The sequence below is a fragment of the Centropristis striata genome, chromosome 10, assembly GCF_030273125.1.
Source record: "Centropristis striata isolate RG_2023a ecotype Rhode Island chromosome 10, C.striata_1.0, whole genome shotgun sequence".
Taxonomy (NCBI): Eukaryota; Metazoa; Chordata; class Actinopteri; order Perciformes; family Serranidae; genus Centropristis; species Centropristis striata.
The window spans coordinates 31,843,121-31,865,520 of record NC_081526.1 but is presented as its reverse complement, the minus strand read 5'-3'; the positions used below and the strand labels follow the sequence as shown (position 1 = coordinate 31,865,520).

The 22,400-nt window shown below is 37.5% G+C and overlaps 1 protein-coding gene across 3 annotated transcripts in view; it reads right to left on the bottom strand.

Annotated features, from left to right (window-relative positions):
* The window catches only part of LOC131978986 (PTB domain-containing engulfment adapter protein 1), a 118,415-nt gene that overhangs the window by 55,380 nt on the left and 40,635 nt on the right, over positions 1-22,400 (bottom strand). For 2 of the 3 annotated variants that reach the window (XM_059342842.1, XM_059342838.1), the window contains exon 2: positions 18,036-18,121. The exons of the other annotated variant lie outside the window; for it this stretch is intronic. The gene's annotated coding sequence lies outside the window, so the exon portion shown is untranslated. The remainder of the gene's footprint in view (positions 1-18,035; positions 18,122-22,400) is intronic. 3 annotated transcript variants of the gene reach the window in all.

The window sequence follows — 22,400 nt, the reverse complement described above, 5'->3', positions numbered from 1 at the left end:
TTGACCAACTCTTTGCTTCAGAGGCTGTAGTTGACTTATAGGACAAGCTCGGTTGTCGGGAAGGGGGCGAAATAATGCTCCTGTGTTTGGCTAAAATTTAGTAAAGGAAAAACTGTTATGACCATTTTAAAGGGGTCCCTAGACCTCTAACAACAACACATCTGAATGAAAATGGGCTCTATCGAGTTCCCATGAGTCTCACCTTAACAGACATGCCCAGAAGAATGCAGAATCCCTTTCTCATGCAGGATAAATGTGATATATTCGCCAACTGTATTTGAATATATTTCTGCATAATGGGGTCCCTAAACAGTTTTGAAACTGCATAAATTGGGTACGAATGGAAAGCTGAGATTCAATTTTATTCTTATGTGATGATGTTAGTTTTATTGCAGTGAGAGCATTTCTTTTTAAGCCTGACTTGTAGCATTTTTGAGGGATTTTTTCCCTCATTTTTATCAATTCTATTTATCAAGTCAAAATTCAAAATTTAGCACCAAATCTGAAAAATAGTATCAACCCCCAAATGGCTTCAACAACTTATGAGACACAACTGAGCATTAAAAGATCACCTTTACCCCACCCCTACCTCGGAATGGGGCGGAATGTTAAGGGGTTAAGAAAGGATAAAAATAAGGTTAATAAACTCTAATATACAGATGGCTCACATTTCTTCATTCATAAATATGTTGGAGATGCACAGCTGTCTATGGTTAAGAGCCAAAATGGAATTGGGAATCAGGCTTTAGCTGGTTGCACAACAATGGAGACATTCATCCAAATATAATGGGCATACCTTGGAGCCAGATTAATTCATGTCTATATAAGCATTGATGTGAATGTATAAGTGTGCTGTGTATTTTACATGTTGACTTAAAAGAGCTGCTGTCAAAATTTGTGTATGTAGCTTCAGAAAACCAATGTTAGGGTAATAATCAGTTTTACTCAAAAGACAAAATATGTCAAAAACACTTGCCAGCCAATTTACAAAGGCCTTTCAAAATGAGTGGAAGGCATGTCTGGTCTTTAAATGGTGTGTGGTTGGAGATTTAGCTTGGTCAGGACCTTGGGTGGTGGTGTGTTTTTGCTGGCCAGCAGACCTTCTGGTTTCTGCCTGAGAGAGCATTTAAAACAGGGAGGGTCTCGGGATTTGGGGCTGTTCTGTTCACACTTTATTTTTCTAGGGTTTTTCTTTGCACTGCCCTGTATCATTTCATGTTTGCGTCTTGTATTAACAGCTGTGGTGGGGTAAGGGAAGTGGCTGGCCCAGACACTTTCCGGGAAATTGGGGCCCTTTATGCTACACAGACACAAATAAAACTGGGTAAAACTGTAATACAGATGAAGTGTAAAAATTGGACTTATGATTTCATGTTATGCGTTACGTTGTTCTTTTTCACTAATTTGTCTGAGTATGTACAGTAACTAAGGTTTCTTCTACTGGAGTGCATGTTTAATACAACAGCAAAGAAGCACGACAGACACAACAACGAATACGCATCTAGGTCAACAGTTGAAAACAATACCAATGAGTCATATTTTCAGACTTTGTTTAGTAACTAGGCTAAGGCAACATACTTTTTCCATATTTCACGTTCAGCAGCAAAATGTACAAGGCAAAAAAATCCAGTTGGCCAATATATAACAAACATATACACAGAAGATTTAAAGCACCTTCATATCACTACAAGCTACTTCAGCACTAATGTTTACCGTCCTAGTTTACACATTTACACAAGTTCAGAGTCCAATTATTTCCCTCCTCGCTTGGGATGTGTTTGTGTGTGTGTGTGGTGGGAGTGGGGAGTGGGTGGAGAAGCAGGAATGTGCATCTCAATGAGAAGCATCTCAGTGGATTTTCATTGAGATTTGCAGCCTCTACATGATTTGTGTTCCATCTAAGCAGAAATGCAAAGTAGCAATGTGCGGTACAGGCAATGTATTTTCAGTTGGCATGGCTAGTAAATGTCCCTGCACCACTCACTGCACCAAACATTATGATGACTATAGCCAAGAGTGAAAGCAATCATTCCCATCCACTGCAACAGTCCCAACTACATAAACACAACGCGAATGTTGAAGTTGAATGATTTATATCCAACCTTCCCTTGAAGACCAATTATAGGCATGAAATAAGCTGAAATATCTGGCTACACTGCAAAATAAATTTCAGCAGTTCTTAAAATCTGTTATTTTTTATTTATTTTGAGCTCAAGTTTGTGAGATCAGACTTCAGAAGCAGTGTCCTCTTCAAAACAGGCTGTATATGTTTGTACACTGTGCCATAAGTGGATACACATTGCTACGCCTCTATCCTGATTGGCAGGTCACCATTATGGGACCCTAATTTTTAAAAAGAACATCACGCTGTATTGAAGACGACTTGAATCTAGTTATGACCATTAAGTCATTAGCAATAAGAAAATAAATAAATAAGAAATAGGGTAATTTGGGGCGTTACCTGTGGCACACCTGGTAGAGCGCATACCACAGAGGCCCAGTCCTCGTAAACGGGCGGCCCGGGTTCGAATCCGGCTCGGAGCCCTTTCCCGCATGTCTTCCCCTCTGTCTTCCTCTTTCACTCTCAATCTCTACTGTCAATTAAAAAAAAAAAGCTACAGAAAATGCCCAAAAAATATCTTAAAAAAAAAAAAGAAAAAGGGTTCAGACTTCATTTGAAGCCAGTGGAGTCGCCCCCTGCTGGCCATTAGAAAGAATGCAGGTTTAAGGAACTTCCACACTGGCTTCACTTTTTAGACCTGGAGGCTATTTCTACTTATTTGATCAGGGTCTCTGCAGGTTGAAGACTTTTTGAGGCATTTTAAAGACCATAATCAATACAATTTAAGACCCATTTCACATCCATACTGGCAAAAAAGTACAAAAGACATGAAGGAAAATCTGAATGACTTGCAAGTTTCAAAGTTTTCTTGCAGAAGGTGCAGTGTGCTTCATATGTTTCCATCCACCGGCTTCAATCGCAAATTAAATTGTTCATTCTTGAACCACAAATCATTGAATATGCACTTACCCATCTTACACAAGTACAATACAAGTAATATGGCTTTGCTGGGCTGCACAGGTACTTAGTTCCATTTTGTAGTTATGTTATAGCGTTAGCATTAAAAATTAGACTGAAGTTTATGCATTTGTTTTAAATAAAAGCAAAATTAATGCATTTTCAAGACCTTTCAAAATCGTATTTAAGAAATTTTATGAGCTTTTTAGGAGAAATTTAGACATTTTAAGGCCTTAAATTCAAATCATTTGAATTTAGACTTTATAAAGGTCAAGCATTACCCTGTTGATACAGTGTATGTTTCTAACACTTACAGTACATAATGTACAGTCATGGAAAAATATATTAGACCATTGTTTTCTTAAATTTCTTGTTCATTTTACAGTAGTAGAGTTACAGAGTTACATTTGTTTGGACAAATATAATGATAGCAACAAATTTCGCTCGTAAGAGTGTAATTTAAGAGCTGATATCTAGACATTTTCCATGGTTTTCTTTATGATAACTAAAATCATTATCAAGAAATCCATGGAAAACGTCTAGATATCAGCTCCTAAATGAAACTCTTATGATTTATTTTTGTTGTTGTCATTATATTTGTCCAAACAAATGTATCTTTAGTTGTACCAGGCATTAAAATGAAGAAGAAGGCAAGGAGAAAACAAGGGTGTTCTAATAATTTTGTCCATGACCGTATATAGTCTAGTATATAGTATAAAGTATATTTGTAATAAGGGTAAAATCAGTGGGATGCCAATAGTTAATGTGGGCTTTTTTAGCGATGGAGGAAGCTGGCTTCTTCTACATGCCTGCTCCTGTTTACAAGGAAAATATAACTTCACCTAGGGAACAATCTATAGACAACTACCTACTGAGGCCCAACATTATTAGTTCCCCTCTCAGTATGTGTTCTCATTGTAAACTCTGTCTTAAGCAGTTAAATATTGGTAGGCAAAGAGCATTAACAAAAAGGAAAAGACATCACACTGAAATCAATTTGCTTCCAAACTGTACAACAGGAAAACTCAATAGGTCATGAACTGGCCTCTTTTTGCTGAATCTACACTCAAAGCTAATTAAAAGAGACAAGCCATGCAATATCATGAGGTACAGGGTGAAAACAGGAATGTGTCTACGGCTAATGCTCCTCTTGTCTCTGCAGAGCTATTGCTTTAGACAGCTACAAAGGTCATGTTATATCAACCCTTGTACTGTACTATCAGTATGAAACAATTAACTTTTTGTTTTTTCAATCACTTGTAAATCACCTTGAGTCTCTGTGCAGCAGGTATCTTGAGAAGACTAATTCCACTTTATATAAAGACATCAGGCAGCAAAGGACCCAACAGCACCAGGTACTTATTCTGTTCTGAGCTCTTCTGTATCATTAGCCACTGAGACGTGAAACCTGAAACAGATATACCCGCTCAATGGTATTTTCAGGAAGATTAGTTTCCGCTATAAATGAACTGTAGGGTGTCTTTCTCTTTTTCCTCTTTCCTTTTCTTTCTTTCTTTCTTCTTGCTTAATTGAACTATAGTTTAGAATGGCCCAGAACTTGACTCATATACAGTTTTGTGCAAAAGTCTAAGGTGTGAAGGTGTGAAAAAACAAGAATTGATTCTGGTTTGAAGGTAAAGGGTGGTCACACCAAATACTGATTTGATTTAGATTTTTCTTCTGTTCACTCACTTTGTTAATTAAGAAAAAAAAAACTATTAACATGTCTATTTTTGAAAGCTTTCTTATTTAACAGCATTTTTCATTTTCATTTTTGCCTAAAACCTTTGCACAGTACTGTATTTATTTGGTACAGCACAGTCATTATTTACCAAAAGAAATAAAATAATAATAAAAAGCAACAGTATAACGATTTCAATAGAAGAAAACTTGCAAATCTGAAAGTACAACCACATATATCTATGTTTTATCAGAATATGTTTGTACCTAGCTGTAGCTTCATCATTTCAGCTGTGCATTTATTGTGTGATTCCAAATTAGGATTAAGATTTACACATTAACACTTCTCAAAGAGTTAATCTTAAATTTGCATATGTGTGTGTGTGTGTTTACCAACAAGATCCCCAACCTAATAGTTGTTGTGAAAACCACTCATAACGACACATATGAGTGTTAAAATAAGCTTTCACGGCTCCCACGGAGCGTTCTAAAAATAGCTCACACGTCATTATACATAGACGTACGGTTCGCGGTTGTAAAGAAGGCTTTGAATTTATGCTACAAAACCACTGGCCTAGGTTTAGGGCTAAAAACCTCCTGGTGAGGCGTTATAAAAGACAGTTTAAACTGTTGGATGAATTTCCTTATTTTGCTTTGTAAATGAAAGTGGAAAAAAGGAAAGAGACAAATAATTAGATTATCGGCCCCGTGATCCTAAGCATTCCATCCTCTTTTATAGAGGATTGGGAGTTGTGGTCGAGGACTTTTAGGGGAAGATAGCAGGTCATCGGTTGATTAACATTTATAAATGAGTACAAGGGCTTCAATCATTACCATATGAGTGTATGAAGGCCATTCTCAATTATGTACTGATTACCATTTCTTGCACACATTGTGCTAAATGTTGGCCTTCCACCAAGTTTCAAAACAAACCCAGAAAAAAACAAAACAACAAGGAACCTGAACCAAAAAAAAAGGAATAATAACCTCCTTGGCTGAGGTTATAGACATGTTTTATTTCTTTAATTGCTGGAAAACTCATTCTCATTAACCTTGTTTCAAACCACAGCAAGCAGCTTTGTTCAGCAAACACACTCAGTATACAAACCCAGAACACTGTCTGCACATCACCAAAGACTACATCAGTTAGTGAAGGCCAGAACAGCTGAAAAAACTTTAAAAAGTGCAATCCCCATTGTGTTGTAATAATAACAGACTAATACTTCTTACTGAGGTAATCAGTAGTGATGTGCCAATGAAGCCTCATGAACCTTTGTCATTATTTTCTGAGCCCACTAGATGGTGCTATTGGTTTAAAGAAAACGGCTTGAGCAATGATAATTGAGTGTGCTTTCAGCTCTTTGTTGAGCAGAGAGCACCATCTAGTGGACTCAGAAAATAATGAAAATGGTTCATGAGGCTTCACTGGCACATCACTAGTAATCATGGCTATAATCAGGAGCATTCATGGCTTTTTGCTTGAATTGTGTCAAAGTACCGAATGGCTGTGAGTCACTGTGTTTCTTAGAACCTGGTCTCACAGGAATCCGTGAAATAGCCACGGATTTGCTTAACTCAAAATCCGTGGAATAGCCACGGAATCACTCAAATTTCCGTGAAACTGACACGGATTTCGCTACAATGCAAGTTAATGACAGTCATATCCCGTGGCTATTGGTTTGTTCCATGTCATGTGACTTTTAAGGTTCCGTCAGTCAGAACAAAAAACATGGCGGACAGCTCTCTCATTTTTTGTGAAAAAATCAATATTTTGACTTAGTTTCTGCATAAAAATGGATTTTGATCACATTTCTAGCAAGAAATATATGTTTTATTTTCTAAATATTCACTCAATGAATGTACATAATCACTTCGTATGTTGGAATAGCAACGGGATATGACTGTCATTAACTTGCATTGTAGCGAAATCCGTGTCAGTTTCACGGAAATTTGAGTGATTCCGTGGCTATTCCACGGATTCCTGTGAGACCATGTTGGTTTCTTAGATGTAGCTCAACATTTCATTTGGTAACACCTAAATGAATTAAGTTCTTTCAAATTAATTTAATAAGTTAGATTAACACAATTGATTTTAAATTAATTTGAAAGAACTTAATTCATTTAGGTGTTACCAAATGAAACAATTCAATTAAGTTGGTTCAACTATTTTCTTTTTTCAGTGTATGTATTCTATGACATTCCTGCAAAAAATGTAATAGCATTATCACTGTGTTTCTGACAACAATACAAACAGTTAAGTTCTTTCTTACTTTTCTTACCACAGCTCTAGGGAATACTTTAGCAGTGTCCAGGTTTTCTTTGGCATTCTTTAGTGAAATTTCCAACAAGGAGGAGTACAAAAATGTTTTTCTAGTCACAAAGAACCTCCGTGGAGTGTTTTTTTTAATTTTTTTTTATTAATGCAACAGATACAACGAGGTATTCTGAATTCATTTTTCCTCATATCCACCCACATATCACAAGTCAAGAGAAATGTGGAGGCATATGAGATGGTTCAAGGCCTTTTGCAGCTCGCTGGCCATGAGAAACATTTGCAATGTTTCCTTCCCTGGGAAATCTTCAGATAAGTTTTTCATGATACACACACTCATTTAGCACAAGGTTTCGTCTTTGTACTCTGGACAATTTACAGAATGAACTAGCTAAAACAAAGAAAATTGGCAGGCAACTGTAGTCGTTTCAGCTGATGTTATTAATGGCTGCCAGCTTAAATGAGAGTCCTGAACAATATTGTTTCTGAGGAATTTGCACAAGACAGAGAGAAAGGGATCATTTAGGATTTCATCGAAATCCTGAGTGTATATATTACACTCACAGTTCAGAAAGCTTTCATCATGGTATGGATGCAAACTTGTACTTGCACAATTATACAAAAACTCTCTCTGAAGACAGGGTGAGCCATAAGTTTGTTTTGGTCTCAAATGTTGATCTCTACAAGGTCATTTCATATCATTGACAGGATTGCATTTTGAATGCATTTTCAAGTAAATTTTCACCAGCCAAAAATTCCATCAATGACAACACATTATGGATGGGAGCTGTTAAGATTTTATTGATACCAATGGCATCATCAATTTTGCTTATCTGGTCCAATTCCTTATAGTTTTCCTTATTGATTCCTGATCGATTTTCTGTTTTGAAGTAAAAAAAAAAAAAATAGGCCTACAAAGGTTTTCTGCATCAATGCAACTGGTGCATTTTATTTGAGTGTGAACATAGTGCAGAAAAGGCACTAATGTTATCATAGCAGGATATTTACACTTGGAAACAGACGTGCTGCTGAGTTATGAAGAAGTGGCACTTGTGTAAAGAGCGTCCAATGCATGCCATTTCTGGAATTGAAGCCCATGTTGCATAGAAATATGTTTCAGATAATGCTTGTGTTTCCACCTTTACAGGTACAGACGTTAGAAGCAGCACTGTTTTCATCTTTGTTTGTGCAGTGAATCCACACTTTGGACCGTTTTTGCCTCTCTGCCATGACTTCAAGCTGGCACTGAGAACAGGAATTGATCATATCAGGGAGGAGCGATTCCAATGGATCATACAATTTAGAACGAGTCCATTTATCCCACGTGCATAAGATGTCATCAGGCTCCAGCTACCCATGTCCATATGTTTTGGTCTTGTCCTTCACTACTTAATTTTTGGACACAGATATTCAACTCTATTTCTGTTTGTACAGGGGTTCAATTTGATCTAACAGCATGTACTGCTTTGTTTGGGGTCTTACCTCCTACTTTGCAGCTTCCTAAATGTAAAGCAGACTTTGTAGCCTTTGTTTCCTTATTGGCTAGACGTTTGATTTTATTGAGATGGAAGAACGAGTCCATTAACAATCACACGTTTATGTGAGGGTTAATGCCCAATAAGATGTCCATAATCAAGAAATAATGGACAACAGGGAGGCCTTTAGGTCAAAGGGCATTAACCCACCTACACCATGGTACCAAAAAAGGCTGCTAGCAAGATTCAAAGTCAATAAAATTGCGTCCAGTTGACAAACAGTAAATATAATTTGACAATATGTCGAACAAGAATCGTAAATGATTTGTCTGCAAATTAGTATCAAGATGTTCATGAATGAATGATAACAAACCCCATGTGTTCTGTCAGCTGCAGTCGGCAGTCACGAGTTGAATAGTGAATGATGGGATGTGAGACAATTGTTCAGAGGGAAAAAAAGAAAGAGGTGCAGTGTACTTCCTGCAGCTCTAGTCTCCATTCTGTGGTGTTCAGAGGATGAGGTATTGCAGGATAACACTCAGCGTTGGCAATACATTGTAAGCACAGGCTTTGACTGTGTATCTATTGCTATGGTTACTGGCTGTCAGATCTTTATTCATTACAGTGAACACACAGTTTAATCAGAACTACTTAGTAGGTGTCCATTGTCAGGAATTAATGGACACCCTGCAGCCAATCACAATTGAGTAGTTACCCAGGCCATAAATATGGCTATAATTCATGGTAAAAGAGCAAACAGTCAATAGAAGAAATAGTATTCCATGCAAATTACACATTTCAGTTTTATAGTAACAAACCCTTAAGGGTAATCAGTGTAATATTCTAAAGGCCAAAAGAACTGGAATTGCCTTTCCGTCCAAATTACATAAAACAGGACAAGTTATGATACACAACGTCTGAGTTAAAAATCCTGACCTTCTCTCAAGGCGCTTCTTTTAAGCCCATTAGCTTCTATTTTAAATGGGTGAAGTTCAAAGATGCTTTATCCCTCCAGGTTCTGTCAAAGCCCAACCAGTGGAGACTTCGATTTTACTCGAGAAAATGTTCAATGGAAGGACGGCTACAGCCAAGGTCCAAATTTAACTTTAAAGTATGTGTATATAGACGACAGGCAGGCATAGACACGTGTATACATAGAGTTACACACTCATATAACTCCACCCTAAGTGCATATTAAAATTCCTTTAAATTAAGACTCAACTGAAAGTGAATACTATATTGAGATGAGTGATGGTTTGGTTCTTCACTGCACTTATAGTTTGGAACTATAATAATGTCAGAGTCTCAGTGGGGAACAGCAAAAGTCATGGAAAATGATATGGCTCTCAATAATTCATGCTTTTCTGTGTGAGATATGATACCATGTGACCATATTCAATATTGTCTCTATCCACATGCTGTATGTTGGAGAACGAATTGTTCCAAACAAGTCGGACCACTGCTTCTCTATCTGAATAATCCACTTTGTTTTAGAAAAATCTTAGAAAAAACAAGCTTTCTATCATTATTAGGGCTGGAGCTCCAAAGTGCCAGGGGCCCAACGATCCCTGCCATAACCCCAATTTTTTAGAGGCTTGTGCTGCTTCAGAACTCATAAAAATGGGCAGAAATTGCACAGTTCTGCAGTGACTGGGCTTGCACATGGCCAGTGGACACCATAGTGTCTTCAAGTGTAGGTGATGGTTGGTTCCTATGATGTTCATAGAATTTGCTGGGACCATTGCTCTCATATTAACCCTTCTCTTATGTTGCGGGTCAAATTGACCCATTTCAAAGTTTGAAAATCTAAAACAATATATAGTTGAAAGTATTTTTTTCATAAAAAATGAAAACAATTTTAAGTGTATAATAAATAAATAAAAATCAATGTCATGTAATGCCATTGCATTTTATAAGAAGGTCCTTCGAATGTATATAAAACAATGATTAAACATGCATTTTTTTTATGAAAAACGTGTGAATTATCCTCACTGAACCATGATCTGTGAGAGGTAAAAAAAAACCACCATTGCACTAAATATTATAAATGGTTAGTAATTGAGTTATAAATAAAAAATAAACACGTTTATTACGATTTTTTAATATCTGACACTTAATTAAACGTACCCTGGGTTATTGCCGTTCCTGAAAAAACAACATAACAGGAGGGTAAATCAAACACAAAAAATGAAAAACCAGAACCCTAACATCCCTAACATCTCCAGACTTGGACGCATGTCCTAAATCCAACATGTAATCCAACACACTTCTCCTAGAGAATAAACTGTGATTTTAAATTTGGTCAGTAGGCTATAACCTCATCACGATGCCAAAAACAGAAGAGTGGAAGCTAACTTGACTAACAGAAAGTCAGCCTAATGTAACAAAGACCATCAGATTTGCATGAAGTTTACATGGGGTGGTCAACAAACGAAAAACAGCAATGTGCCATATTATCGATGTGTTTAAGAGCCACATGGTGCACACAGGAAGTGTAACAAATTTTGAAATATGCCATTTCCAGCAGCACACACTCCACGCAGGATACTAAATCTAAGTTGTGCATGCAGTGTCACTTGGTTGTGACAATCCACGGACACCAGTATCTCGCTAATACCCTCCACACACTGCAAAAAAAAGAAAAGTTGGGTGAACTCAAAATTTCAAGGCAACAAACTTCGATAAAATTTTAAGTTGGACAATTAAACTAAATATTTTAAGTTTTGTTTTTGAGTTTGCTCAACTCTGAATTTCTCTGGCACGATTGTAAAGCCGCTATGAAATGTCAGCTAATGTTGTGACCACAATTTTGAGTTAGCATTGATACGCTAATGGCTACTCTTGTAGCTGTAACAAGCAGCGCTGCTAGCATCAGTTAGCCGCTAGCTTTCGCTAATGACCGAATTTCACAAGAAAGAAAATAAGAGTTAGCAGAACTATTGTAGGTTGTTTTGAACCCCAACTTAAATATATAAGTAACAACAACTCACCAACTTGTTTTTGAGCAGACAACTGGCTTCCTTTGTTGTGCTAACTTACATTATTGCCATAAATGTCAGTAATTTATATTTCCAAGTTTTACCAAATTAAATCACTGTTTTAGGCCAAAAAATACAAGTTGGCTTTTTTGCAGTGCATACGAGAAGATGCTGATGTGTGTAAAGGTGTGAATGTCCATTCATCTCTGCTTGCAGCTTTCTAATATTATTATGATTATTATTATTATTATACAAATATTTGTGTTGTGCAGATTAACGACAAAAAAAAAATAAAAAAGACACCTGGATGAAGGGAGAAAATTCTGCCATATCATTTCGAAAAGAAATGCTGCTAGAAATGCTGCTGTCTTGAAAATGGAAAGCTATGGAGGGAGGAAAGTGGTGAACACAATTTTGGGGAAACCAAATTGGCAGTTCAGTGCCAATTTTGTTCAGCTGCACAATCCACACTAAGTGCCCAGAAGTTTTTTTTTTTGTCATCATTTCATGCCATCTAAAGACGCATTTGAAACAACCTGTTCCTCTTGAGATTAACACTTCAAAAGTCAGAACATATTGCTTGAGACATGAGTGCGGAATTCCGTGTGGAAACATAACATTAAAACATTTGTTGCTTACAGGTACAGTAAAAGGTAAATCAAGTTTAAACACAGATCCAAGGCTTCATCACACTTCTGCCTCAAATGTTTGTAACAGCAGCCTCCTGATATTTCTGGTAAATGATGCATCTCTTCAAAAATCCCACATCCTCTGAAAATTTCAAAGATAGCTGCACTTTAGTGCATCCTGCAGATGGGAAGGATCAGGAGGGGTAAAAATATCTTGAGAATGGCTTGTATGAAATATGTTTCGGGCTGTTTTGACTCTGACGTGTTTACCCCTTTGGTATATATTTGTAAGAACTCATGGTAGACTTACTTGTTTTCAAGTGCTTTATGGTAGACAGCACCTGAGCAAAAGTGGTGCAACCTTATTTGAATAAGCTAAGGAAAAATCCCCCATAACAATTATCTCTTCATCAGTTTGATCTACGGTATTATTATTTCAGTTCATGTTCATGTTCATAATTGCATGTTTTCAGTATATCATTTTTTTCCATTCTTGAGGTATATCAGAATGACTCCAAGGAACTGTGCTGAAAGTTGTGCACTGAGGCTAAAAATAGTCACTGTTGGACCAGACAGTGAAATTGGCACTAAAATTTATGGCAGTCTGAGCTGCAATCTGAACTCATGGCATCTTTTAGTACATCTTGATCGTGGTCATTAAGGATTCAATCTGTGACAAAGCTACTTGATAACCTAATGAAGAAAGTAACTACAGGCTGAGAAATCTTTTTCAATCATACATATGCATTGAGTAAAGTCTATTTGTCGTGCTCTTCATCTCAATGGATGGTGAAAATGGCCTCATGATGCTTGATTTATTGAACAAAATGTCCCTAAAGAATCCAGAGAATCTGCTACCAAAACCCAATTAAGATAAGTAAGAAAAATATATTGAGAAAAAAAGGAAACCCTAAAGAAGGCTTCAAAAGGAGAAATCCCATTCCAATCACTGCAATAAAGACCTTTTCAATAGTGTGGTTTTCACGTTCAGAGCATCCCCAGCCTAATTAAGAAGAGTCTTAACAGTCATTCCAAACCTTAATCTAACTTCTATTTCATGACATTTTCAATAATGTATCCACCATGTTACTTCGTAGCAGATATAATTATATGACATGTTTTATATTCTCAATGTGTGGACTTAGTTTATAGTCATTATGTTTGGTTACCACAAGCACTGTTGTTTTGAAAGAAATATTTTCCCTCGGTTTTTCAACCATGTGCTTCACAAAGTCCAAAGTAACCAAATTCTGTTACCCCATTGATGTTGCCAGATTTGGTCCCACTTTGCATGTGCAGAGACCAAAACCTTCACTCACTGACCATGTCTGGCATAAAAGAAGTGGACGTAGGCTTGGGGTGTGAAAAGTGAAGCCAATGTGGAAGTGCCTTAAACCTGCATTCTTTCAAATGGCCAGTAAGGAGCAACTCCATTGGTTGTGAAAAAGAAATCTGATTGTATAAAAATCTATGAGAAAATGTCCCTACTTCTCACTTGATTTTTTTAACGCAGTGAACATTTTCCTCATTATTTTTTCGTCTCAATCACTAGTTTCAAGTCTTCTCCAATACAGCAAGATGTTAATTTAATAAACTATAGTCCCACTGACAGTCAAATAAATAATAATATAGGGAATGCTTTGGGGTGTTGATACCTTGTGGTTAACAGGTTGCTACCACAGCAATCTGTCCATCAGGATAGAGGCATGGCAATGTGTATATTTAAATAGTCATTTTTTAGTTTACCTGAAATAATGGAAACCAACTTCAGAGTGGGGTAGCTAGGAGCCAGCCACGCCCTTGTCCAAATATGGTCATTCTGGCTAAAATAAAGACAAAGCTGGCGCCAAGATGCCAAACTCAAGGCTTCAAAGCTCACAAACCAATGGGTTATGTCAAGGTGGCTATATCTACTTCTTTTTTTTTACAGTTTAACACTGGAAGGTTAAGTATAGGGCAGACTGAACTGGTTGTGTGTCAAGAAATAAAAGACACATGATCTCGCCTAAATACACTTGTCTGTTTATGTACGGTTTGGGTAAATTATTCAGCTTTAGAGGTATTAGTGGGCACATTTCTTCAACTTTACTGAGCAAAGCTAGCAGTTTCCCCCTGGCTCCAGCATGTATGCTATGCTATGCCAGCCACATTCCTGACACCAGCTCTGCACTTAACATCCAGACATGAAAATAACTCCAAACATAAATATGGGGATGGATTGGCGTATCAATTGCACGCACAATTTGATTTTGGCGTGTGCATGACATTTAATTAGAAGGTCTAAAGTTGTGTTACTTGTACGTAGATTGAAGACATTGGATGTTAGAGAAGTTTACCAGGCAAGAAACTTAAAAAGAAAAAAGAAAGTACTTGCAACTTCAGTTGAGCCCACAGTCTTCTGAACTGTCATGTCAGCAGTCAACATGAGAGAGCATCATTTTATAAAGTAGTGCATCACTGACTTGGGCACAAGTCTCATCATTAGTGTCAAAGTAGATTTTCTCTTTATTAAGCTCTGATAGAGAAGTCTGGTTCTCAGCTCCTGTTGAGAGGAAACAGCTGACCAAGCACAGCGTACTGTATCTCGAGGGGCATGGCAGCCTCTCCATAGTGTCTTAATAAATGTTGCACAGATCAGTCAAGGGCCATCATCTAAAGCCATGCTGAATGGATTTGTACGCTGCATCCCAAAGAGAAACAAGTTATTTACACTCTAATGTCTAATCTAGACTCTAGAAATGTATAGACCCTATCAAACTCTGTAATACTTGAACTAAAATGGGGTTTCAAGTTGTAAACAAGGTCTTTTTCTACAAAAAGAGGAAAATATTGGTACCAGTAAGGCAGAAACCAATACAGTGCATGATAGCAGGTACCCATTACATTTGTGATTGCCTCAGGCTTACGGATATGTTTCATGGGGAATAAAAATGCTCTTCTAGGTGATGGAACACTGTCATAAATCTTAAAGAAGGATTTCAATGGCCCATTTAGGACCCAAATCTACCTCGATAATTTACTTCTAATCTACACGCCTGTTCCTGCATGATAAGGCATTCCCGAGCTTCAGCACAAAACTGGCCAAAGTCATTTACACAAGGCCATATTTTACTGTCAGCAACCGTTGTACATGTACCCACTACACAGGCAAGCTCAGTTTTCAAACTACATATAAGAAGACTTTTTCAGGTCATGTTTGCTCTCACTGACACTCAACTATTCAAGAAGCAGACAAGGCACTCAGTACAAGCCAATATGTCTACAAACACTCAGATGGGACCTTCGCGATGAAAGACCTCCTGAGACTATACAAATTGTCGTCTTTTTAAATGGCAAGCAAAGTGATGGTACAGAGACACTCTACTCATGTGAAAACCTTGATCACATTTTCTACAACACTGCCATTCTCAATGCAAGAAAACATCAAAGCTTCGACTTTATAGCGCGCAGCTCTCCTATTCTCTGCCTCTTTATCACTGTCTGTCCCCACTGTGCCTTTGAAATAATGCCTCAAATTGAAGAAGACATACAGCACTTCATAGTTTGGACTCTTTACCGTACAAGGGCATGGAACAAAGAACCAGGCCACAAAGACTAGGGAACCCTGGATGTGAAGGGGTCTGTGATGTGCTTCCTTCTCACCAGTTGTTTAGTGGTATCTTATTATTGATATTTAATGAAGACGAGGACAGAAAATTTGGGGGTGTACCAATTCAGAATGTGTGCACTTTCTGAGAGGGCCGATCCCTGAAGAGATGCTTGCAGCATACCAGAAACGTGGTATGGCGCCTTGCAGTGATTTAGAGAACTGCTCATCCCAACCTGATCTCGCAAAATTACGTTAAATGACCACAACTTCTTAACAACAAATTATACCGAATTATATGCTAGTGCCACGTCATGTGTGAAAATGACATGCCACCAGCACCAAACAGTGGAGCGTTCTAAAAAATAGCACACACGTCAGTATACATAGATGTACGGTTTGCAGTTGTAAAAAAAGGCTGCAGTTTCGCTGAATTTAGGCTACAAAATCACTGACCTAGGTTCACGGCAAATAACTTCTTGGTAAGGTGTTATAAAACATGGAAGAAGAAGTATTGTAAGTAGTATAAATAAGTAAATATACCAGAAACGCTGGAAGTGAAGCCATGGAAGTTGCATAAAAACGTGATTTACAAACTGTTAGCCATGAAAGTTACGTAAAAAAACCCATAAGAACATATTAGATCCTCTCTGTCTCGCCCAGCCCTATCTACAGCCCTACAACCATTGGCAAAATGGCACTAAATTTGGCATGGTCATTCAGTCATCATATCTACACATGTTTACATAATTCAGTAGCAATATCATACAGCGTTCAGGAGATATGACATAGTTTGTTGTCAGGATAGAAGATTTTGACCATATCGTCCAGTCACCGGCCACTTTATTTGCTAGCAAAGTGTACCTAATAAAGTGGAGGTGTGGTCTTCTGCTGCTGTGGTCCATCTGCTTCAAGGTTGGACGTGTTGTGCATACAGAGAGGGTCTTCTGCAGACCTCGGTTGTAACGAGTGGTTATTTGAGTGACTGTTGCCTTTCTATCATCTCCAACCAGTCTGACTATTCTCCTCTGACCTCTGGCATCAACAAGCATCAAGGCTCTCAGGATATTTTCTCTTTTTCAGAACACTCTCTCACGTTGTTAGATCAGCAGTTTGTGAAACACTGAGACCAACAAGCATGCCACGTTCAAAGTCACTTAAATCACTTTTCTTTCCCATTCTGGTGCTTACTTTGAACTCCAGCAGCTCGTCTTCACCATGTCTACATGCATTGAGTTGCTGCCATGTGATTGGCTGTTTCGATATTGGTGTTAACGAGCAGTTCAACAGGTGTACATAAAGTGGCCTGTGAGAGTACATATCATAGTATGTGGCGAACCTGGTCTCACAGAAATCCGTGAAATAGCCACGGATTTCGCTTGACTCAAAATCCGTGGAATAGCCACGGAATCGCTCAGATTTCCGTGAAACTGACACGGATTTCGCTACAGTGCAAGTTAAAGACAGTCATATCCCGTGGCCATCCCATTGATATTTTTTCCTATTGGTTTGTTCCAAGTCACGTGACTTTCAAGGTTCCAGCGGTCCGAACAAAAAACATGGCGGACAGTTCTCTCATTTTTAGTGAAAAAATCAATATTTTGACTTAATTTCTGCATAAAAATGGATTTTGATCACATTTCTAGTGAGAAATATATGTTTTATTTTCTAAATATTCACTCAGTGAATGTACATAATCACTTTGTATGTTGGAATAGCCACGGGATATGACTGTCATTAACTTGCATTGTAGCGAAATCCGTGTCAGTTTCACGGAAATTTGAGCGATTCCATGGCTATTCCACGGATTTTGAGTTAAGCGAAATCCGTGGCTATTTCACGGATTTCTGTGAGACCAGGTTGTATGTGGCGTATGACATGTGTGGGGTGTCCATGGAGGGGTGTCATAATGAAAGCAAAAGTCCTCTGAAGCGGTTTCACGGTTTAACAAACGCTTGGGAACCACTGACCGACTGTATAAGGACAACACTGTTAATCCTATGCTGTGATATTTATCAGAACTGCATGAATTTAAATGCTGCTCTTTAAAGCAGGGAGTAGAAATGTCACATGCTCTAAGAAGATAAGCAGGGCGGCATCAAAATGTCAACTCATTCCTGTTTACGTAACATCACAAAGCAAAGGGCCCCCTGACGAGAACATACACGGCTGAACACGGTGTCAGAACTGTACGTGTGAGTGCCACCGTATGCCAATGGCTGTCTTTTGTTCCCATAATCACAGAGAAAATCAGTGAACAATAGACAAGTGCATGTGCACTGGGAGGATCTCAGCTGAGGCGGATTTGAAGTAGGCGGTATAACTATATAATGATATATAATGATAACTTCACAGACAGCTCTGGAGTGTGTACGATAGCAGATATGGAGCCTTACTGTTACTGTGGGCTGTTGATGTTCAGCTGTCTTTGTTGTGCTTCACTCATCTAAAGGCAGATGGGTGCTCATTAGTGCTGCATCTTCTGTAGGCAGGAAGAAAAAATAATACACTCAGGAATCAAGCTTTTCGAGATGAACGAGCACTGCTGCGTTCTCATTACATTAAGCAATTTAATACAAGTTATTTATCCGTCTAAATGATATTTGCTCATTTCTTTCAGCATGAGGACGCATGTTTGAAGATTGAAAGAAATAACCTTGTGTTTCAGTTGCAATTATTGCTGTGACAGATTCATTATGGGGAGCTGATCCATGTTTTTCTGTTTACACCGTCAAAGACAAAAAAAAAAAAAAGTCTACTGAACCACACAACCATTGAAATGTTTGGAAGAACCTGTTAAGATGATATTTTTCTTATTTCCTTCAATACACAGAGATAAAAACAGAATAATTCAGATTCCACATGTAGCCTGTATCTTACATTTCAAATAGTCTGGGCCCTAATAGATGAAGAATTCAATGATTCAAACTTCCATTTGGTTGATGTCCCCACAGTGTTGCATGACAGGGGGAGAATACACTGAGGATCTTGGATTTTGAATTTATTTTTCCAGTTAGAAAAAGCGTGCAAGTGACTCTCAATCACTATTGAACCACTACGGTGCAATTGGGCTTGAAACATTCTGGGAAGCTGTTTTTCTTGGGGCCCCCTGGAGTCTACTCAGGGGTAAGGCTGAACAGGGTTTTAAAATCTGCACACATTTTGATGCAAAGCCTCCAGTTTCTTAAACCAACTGATTTTTTTTCAGTCTTATTTAATCTTGAAACTAGGGCTGAGCAATACAGCCAAAATCTTCTGTCCCAATATAGGTCATTATATATATCTCAATAACGACATATATCACAGTTTTCTGGTTAATTAATAAATAAATAGTGAGAAGACCACATGGTAGGTCTGTTTTTATATACTCATGTGAAGGCTCAGAACATAAAGAGTCATCAAATTACATAAATATTGCTTACAGGATCATGATAGAAATAATAAAGAACATTTATACAAAAGACATTTTTACATCAATCTGACAATACACAGTCATGGAAAAAAATATTACACCACCCTTTTCCTTCAGTTTTATTTTACCCTTTTTCTTAAATTTCGTGGAAAATGTCTAGATATCAGCTCTTAAATTAAACTCTTGTGAGCTTTTTTTGTTGTTATCATAATATGTGTCCAAACAAATGTACCATTAGTTGTACCAGGCATTACAGACACAACATTTAAGAAAAAGGGTGGTCTAATAATTTTTTACATGACTGTATATTAGAGGTCTGCCACATGACCTGAGCTCTATGGAACCAGAGGCTCGACCTCAGGCTATGACTGTGTTGGGCTTTGTTTTTAAGTACATAATTAGGGGTCAGGTCGGCTCTCTTTTATGTTTGCTTCATGGACCGTGCGTGAAAATGCTGCTGTGCACAGGTTATTGTTCACTTTGCCGTGACTGCTAATTTATTGTGATTGTTTGCTGTGACTGCAGTGCTGATTTCTTGTGTTAAAACTTACATTTTTTGAGAATTGTTCTTAGGAAGTAATTTGCTGGTTTGGGGCCGCGCTGCCCTGCTGCGATTTAAAGATTAATTGTTTGTGTGCGTAAAACTGCTCCGTCGCAATCAATATTTTTTTTCTGTAGGCTAGTAGTTGGTTAGTAGGTTATTTGTGTCGTGTGTGTGTGTGTGTGTGTGTGTGTGTGTCTTTCAGCATAATTTCTGATATTGAAGTTTTAATAATAATAATAATAATAATAATAATAATACATTTTATTTGTAATGCACTTTACATTACAGGAAATCTCAAAGTGCTACAGGTTAAAAGCATAACATTCTAAATATAAAAAGGATAAAAAAGGAAAAAAACAGCTAAAAACAGAAAACATACATACATAATCTAAAAACCATCTAGATGGGAGGAACCAAAGGTTTTGCTAAAAAGGAATGTTTTTAGTCCTTTTTTAAAAGTCTCTATGGACTGTGGAGCCCTCAGTTTTGACTTTAGCACCGGCTTCAAATGTTTCATTCCAGTCTGGCTTATCGTCGGTTGGGTCTCTATGTCATGAGCAGTTCATGGGCACGGGTTTTAAGCCTCAGCCTGTTCAGTCAATTATTTCTCCCCTTTAATAATACCAATTGGTGTTGTACTTTATATTGTTGGAAAACCTGATTAGTCACCTTTACAACGTGGTACAACTCGTAAGGATGCATTTGTGGAATGAGCAACACAGCTAAAGGTGTGGGTAGTGCCCAAGAAAAAATGTGCCAAAATCCCCTACTGCAATATTCTTCTGTTGGTATTCACTTCTGTTTATAATGATTCATTTTTATTTGACTGGCACTCAAAGGTACCTTTGTCTCTTTTTACCCTTTTCAGCTGTTAGTCTGGGATCAACTCCAGTTCCCTTACAACCCTGAATAGAACAAGCAAGATAATGGATGGGTGGATTTCTACCAATAGATCCCCGTCAATAGTACACACTGCTCCTTTAAAGAGTACAAAAGTGTAAAGATCAGCCAACACGTACAAATTAACACTAAAGACACACAAGACAGCTCTGCCTAAACAAAGCAAACACCACAAATAAACAAACTAAATAAATAACTAAAAATACAATCAGAGAATTTATTCGGCCATGCTTATAGTTATGTGCTTGATGACTGAGGTGCTTACTCAGCTCTTTCCAGTTGTTGCACATGAAAAATGTTTTTTATTCAAGCACCATAAGCTGTGCCTTCTGTCCAATACTATAAAGCATTTTTACTCATAAGCTATTCAATTTATAGCACAGTGTCAGCTGTGGAGATTTGTGAACTGTCACTGTTTATTAATAGTTTTAAGAAAACAAACAAACACATTGATCAATCACTCTTGAAAATGCAATGTTGAGAAAAAAAAAATCAATGATATGCTTCTCTGGCATAACCGAGATCAAAAACCGTAAGACGGCCTCTCACTAGAATGCTATATCTTCTTTGTCTTTATTAGACCTGCAGTCACTTCTTCCCATAGGACTCTTGGTTCACCATTTTTACAATTGAGGAAAAGTTAGTTAATTAGTACTTAAAATGACAAACTCCTTTCAAGATTAAAGTGGTTGTTCCTTAGTTGATAAATGAGTAGTTATCATGAATATGCCTGAGGAATTTGTGGGAAATGACATTCAGCGGTAGATGTAAAGGGCAAAGTGTGTGTAATACTGTGGAAGGTCTTAGATTACTGAAAATTCAATGAGGACTGAGTGCACAATTGTGTTCATGTATACTGCTGTAGATCATCATTACAAACATACACTACCAGTCAAAAGTTTTAGAACACCCCAATTTTTCCAGTTTTTTATTGAAATTCAAGCAGTTCAAGTCAAATGAACAGCTTGAAAGGGTACGAAGGTAAGTGGTGAACTGCCAGAGGTAAATAAAAAAAGGTAAGCTTAACCAAAACTTAAAAATAATGTACATTTCAGAATTATACAAGTAGGCCTTTTTTCAGGGAACAAGAAGTGGGTTAACAACTTAACTCTATGGAGTCTTGGGCTATTTTGTCCTTTTTTGAATTCTTTTCATGTCTTTGTAAGTCATTTTGTTTTTTGTTTTTTTTGTCATTTTGTGTCTTTTTTTAGTCATTTTGTGTATTTTTTTAGTCATTTTGTGTCTTTTTTTAGTCCTTTAGGCCAACATAAAATGTGATTTTGAATCTTTTTTTTACTTTCAAAACACTATCATGCTCAATAAAGAATTTTAAATGTTGCAAATGTGCATTAATTTCAGAGTACACTGAGACATTAAACTGCATAATTTTCAATAAAATTCTGGAAAAGTTGGAGTGTTCTAAAACTTTTGACCAGTAGTGTATTTAAAAAAATAAATAGCTTGTGAGGAATTGAAGAAAACAAATTTGAATGCACACAAAGCATTTAGGTTTCACAAATATTTGGAAGTGCTCACCTCCAGGTCTTAAACCTGCATTATTTGGAATGGCCAGCAGGGGGAAACTGCACTGGTTAGAAAAAAGGTTTGACTGAATAGAAGTATATTCTCACTTGATTTCTCACTGCAGTTAACATTTTCTGAATGAGTTTATAATCTCAGTCAATAGTTTCATTACTTCTTTAACAAAGCGAATCGCTGTGGTTACATCTGAAGCCCCCAGGTCCAGGCCATGGGACAAATACTTTCTCTTGCAAAGGGAAAGAGACTGTCACAACACCAGCAAAATGAGTTGCTTCACTATCAGAATTTTATGTGGAAAGTCTGGAGGAGCAGTATGATCAAATCATTTTATTCAGATTAAAGTTAGCAGTGTGCCAAACCCGA